This window comes from Pundamilia nyererei, unplaced genomic scaffold (assembly GCF_000239375.1).
Source record: "Pundamilia nyererei isolate P.nyererei 1_Seehausen unplaced genomic scaffold, PunNye1.0 scaffold00048, whole genome shotgun sequence".
NCBI classification, from domain to species: domain Eukaryota; kingdom Metazoa; phylum Chordata; class Actinopteri; order Cichliformes; family Cichlidae; genus Pundamilia; species Pundamilia nyererei.
The window spans coordinates 379,784-384,188 of NW_005187449.1; the positions used below are offsets into that span (position 1 = coordinate 379,784).

The 4,405-nt window shown below is 42.0% G+C and overlaps 1 protein-coding gene across 4 annotated transcripts in view; it reads left to right on the top strand.

Annotated features, from left to right (window-relative positions):
- The window catches only part of hivep2a (HIVEP zinc finger 2a), a 120,130-nt gene that overhangs the window by 39,169 nt on the left and 76,556 nt on the right, over positions 1 to 4,405 (top strand). Inside the window, exon 1 of one of the 4 annotated variants that reach the window (XM_005732708.2) lies at positions 3,844 to 4,142. The exons of the other annotated variants lie outside the window; for them this stretch is intronic. The gene's annotated coding sequence lies outside the window, so the exon portion shown is untranslated. Of the gene's footprint in view, positions 1 to 3,843; positions 4,143 to 4,405 lie in introns of those variants that run through there. 4 annotated transcript variants of the gene reach the window in all.

The following is a 4,405-nucleotide window of genomic DNA, read 5'->3' on the forward strand; positions in this document are numbered from 1 at the left end:
AAAAAAAAAAAAAAAAAAAAAAAAAAAAAGATCCATCCATCCATTCATTTTCTTAACATCTTAACTAAGACTTGTAGGAGATCTATGTCAGCTCAGCCTAGCTGTCACTAGTCGAAAGGCGGAGTACATTCTGGACTGGTCACCAGTCCCTAACAGGGCTAACACAGGGAGACAGACCACCAAACACTCTAGCATCCACACCTACAGCCAACTTGGAATCACCTAACAAACATGTCTTTGGACTGGGAGGAAACCAAAGCACCCAGAGGAAACCCACACAGGTACAGGAGCGCAGGGAAAGCATCCAAACTCCACAAAGAAAGACCCAGCTGAGCAGAAAGTTTGAATTGGTGATTTTCTTGCTGTGAGGCAGAAGGGCAAACTGTTGCACCACAGTGCTGCCCACCTGACCACCCTACCTCTAGGAAAACACAGTAAGGACCAGACCTAGCTGGTTAGCAGAATAAAATAAGACTGAGGGGATTGTCCGGTAGTAAATGATCCGAGTTACTGTCTGGAAAAAATAAAAACAAATGGCCACATATGCTTGGGTGGCTTGTGTTTTGCATCCTTTAACGACAGTAACCCTGCATACTGAAAATGAAACATTGTGCATGTGATTTTAATGATAATAGTTTAATGTTGGCACATGAAAATGAAAAATGTGCCCAAATCTGATGTTATCACTAATTTGACTGTTGAATCTAATTTAAAACGATTCACCTCTCCACTTTAATTCTTTTTGTTTTAACTTGTTACGGGGCTGCTCCAAATATACTTCAGGACAAACACGGACAACTTAGACAGCACTTCTGCGGTGTGGCTCTTGGGGGATTATATACTGGAATAATGCATGAATGTTCCAAACTCCCACAGTGCGAACATGATGTGGCATGACAATGCTGGAAAATGAGGGGTGTCAAAGCCTGCTGGGAACTGTAGTTGTTGAATGCAAAAGGTGTTTTTTTGATGAATGACATGTTCAAGTGATGCGCTTTGAGCTGTGTATCCACCCCGCTCTGACAGTTGATGCTTCTTTTTTGTTTTCCTACTCTTCCCCTGCCTTTCTGCTCCTTTTCTCTTGCTCTATCTTCTTGGCGAGTGATCCTAACAAGGCGGATTATACATTTTCAGACTGAGAGCAATCCAGATATGATCAAGTATTTATGTAAGCTGCACTCTCACTGCTCAAATACATACAGAGCTCTCTCGACTCAACAGCTGTTTCATAACCAGCAGTCGCTACTCACTGTGTGTGTGTCTCTGTGTGTTACTGTATGCATGTGTGTGCACGTTAACAAGTCTGTGTGGTGTGATAGCTGATAGTCAACAATAAAGCACTGAATTATAAATGTGTAGTTAATGCTTAGGAGAGAACAGACATCTATCTGGCCTCGTTAGAGGAAGTGTGTGTGTATGTGTGCGTGGCCATATTTTTGCGCTTTCTGTTCCTTAAATATAAAAAAAAAACACTAATTGTTTGCCGCTTAATTGAAATGTAACTGCTAATCCAGCAGACTATGTAACTGTATTAATTAAAAGAAAAACACTCAGCGACTTGTGCTGAGTTAAACCGAACAAGGACTATTTATAGAGAGCAGGCCAGGCTGCACATGTGCATAATTCATAAATCTTTATGTGTGCGTATATGTGTGTGTAGCAATACATAATACATAGTGTATACATCAGTGTTAAACCAGGCGCAGGCTGCAAAGTGCTGGGATTTACAAATATACTGCACTGCGTGAGGCACATACACACATACAGCGAGCGGAGGCTAGCCCATTGTGCTTGAATAATACCAAATGCATTGAAGTTTAGTATTCCCAGTGCACACCAGCATGGATTGTGGTTCCAGTGAGACACACATATAGAGTACAGTCAGATGTTTTCTGTTTATTTACCCGTTTGTGCATGTAGATTCTTCAGTTCCTGTGTGTTTGTATCCAGTATTTGCATATGTGTTTGTGTGGGGTTTTTCAAAATCTCTTTTCACTTGTAATGTGTTCTTTTGCTTTTATGTGGATTATTATGCTTCCCGTCTTTATATTCTCACACCTCCACTTGTGCTAATTTCTAGCTCCCTATTTTTGTTCTTGGACTCCTCTGGAGTACCTTTTATACTGTTTTTTTTATGCAGGCCCTCTGTTAATTCTTTGTCTGAATCTTTGCCGTTTTAGCTCCTGTCTCTTTAAAGCCTCTCTCTCCTTAAAAGTCACATTTCTTTTCTGATTGGTTGCCCCTCACGTCTCTTCCACAAACCAAACTCAATGCTTGTGGGCTTCCTTCTCTTGCCTTTGTGGAGGTTTCAAAAACAGCCTTTATACACACTAAAAAGTGTAATAATGTATTTTCCATTGAAAGGAAGCATCCATGGCTGCTTTCTGAGTTAGACTGACTGGTTTGCGGTGTTCTGAGCTGCAACACGGGCAGCACTGGAGATGATCATATAAGGAAATTCCCTCTAGCTGACATCAACCATGCTGAAATAAAAAAAAACATTGTAAGCTGACTGTTTAAAGCAAAGTAGTTTATTTTCTGACTAAAACAAGCCTCTTTTTTCTTCTTATCCCTTAAAGCTGTCTTTCTTCTGATTGGCTGCCTCTCATAAACAGATGGTTTGAACAGCACAGATCTCAGTGCTTGAAATTTGTAATATCACCTCTTTGTGGATTTATTCAGAGCCAAAAGTAGGAAAACAGAGTTTGAAACTGTGCATTAATGCTTTACGGGGATCACTTGTACATTGCCCACATTATTTGAAACTTTGTTTAATGTGAACATCTAAAGTTGTAACTGTATGTGTGTAACAGAAAATAAGGAAATGCTCAGTAAGGAAGCTGTAAAAGTTTGTGTGTGTCTTATTGTGTGTTATATCATGATACAGTATGTGAGTAAATATCTAAACATCTTGGTTTTGGTGAAAAAGAAAATGCATGCTTCAAGGGAATACTCAGTGGCTGTTGGTTGGATTAAAAAACCACAGAGGTGCACATCACTTTGGATTCTGATACTCTCATAATCCTGAGTGGGAATAGTTGGGTGGAATAACAGTTCTTGACACTAAGTCAGGTGTGATCGATGATGCTACAGAGTGCACGAGTTACTTTTGTAAAGCAGTTATAATGACGGCAGTGGTAGTTTTTTCTTTCTTCTGATCAGTTTCACATTTTTGCGTTTATACATTGTGCTTACAGCGCAGTCTGCGCTGAGATTTTGCGAAGTCTGCCTTTTTGGAAATTAAAATGTGGCAATGATGAGAAAGTGGTCATTTGTGCCTTATTTTGCATCCTCAAAATAAGTCTTCTATATGTAGGGACAGGAAGTTGGATGAGCTGTTTGGTGTCAGATTTGATGCATCTGGTCTTCTGCGTGCACTACAGCAAGTTGCACTTTTTGTAGTTCCTTTGCTCAGAAACGTTATTCTACTGCTATAAAATTGATTTTCCGCACTAATGCTGTCATTGTTAAAAGTGCATATGCTGGCCACCCCTTTCAAGTCTAAATATAAGCGTGCATTTAAGTTGCCTTCATATATATGTAGTAAATACTGTGTGTTACATATTACAACACACTCTTCGTGTCCTTGCAAAAGTGCCATATGCGTTGGCCTGGCGCCTCCTCCCCCCCTGCTGGGGCCCTCCATCTATTTCTGGCTCTGCGTCATGCCTGGGCTTTACTCCTGTGGCAAGAGGAGTGTTTCTCTAGGGCTCCCACTCTGCTGTACACACACACATATACACACACACACACACACAGAGAAAACGAGCGAGCGAGAGAGAGAGAGAGGGAGAGAGAGAGAGAGAGAGAGAGAGAGACTCACATACACATACACCTCCCGACTGAGACACGCTCACATGCCTGCCTGGTGAACGAGTGAGCGCACTCAGATGTAAACACACACAGTGGCAGACGGACAGAGCAGCGGATGGAGGCATGGATGAATGGGTGGCTGCTGACAAACTGGACTTCATATTGGGGGTTTGAACTTGTGTGTGCATGTGAGAGAAAGTGTGTGTATGCGTGAGAGAGAGAAGGAGACGGTCGGCCGGTTGGTCGGTGTGTCTGTTTCCGTGGCGATGGAAGGAGGGAGAGCGAAAACAGAGGAATGCTTTCGGTGATAGAAAAGGAGAGCCGGCCAGGTTGGTTCAAAGTCTGTCTGTCCATATCCAGGCTTCTTCTTCCTTTCCCTGCTCTCGTCTGCTTTGCCTTGCTTTCTTTTTCAGTCAAGTGGGTGCTTTCCTGTGAGTGTGTGTGTGTTTGTGTGAGATTGTGTTTGTGTGTAGCAACCAAGCAGGGGGGATGTCCTCGTCCGCGGCTGTGAATGACAGTGTGTTGTAATATGTGTGCAAGAAGGGTGACTATGACATAAAGTAGTTCATCATAAATATCTATCTATCTATCT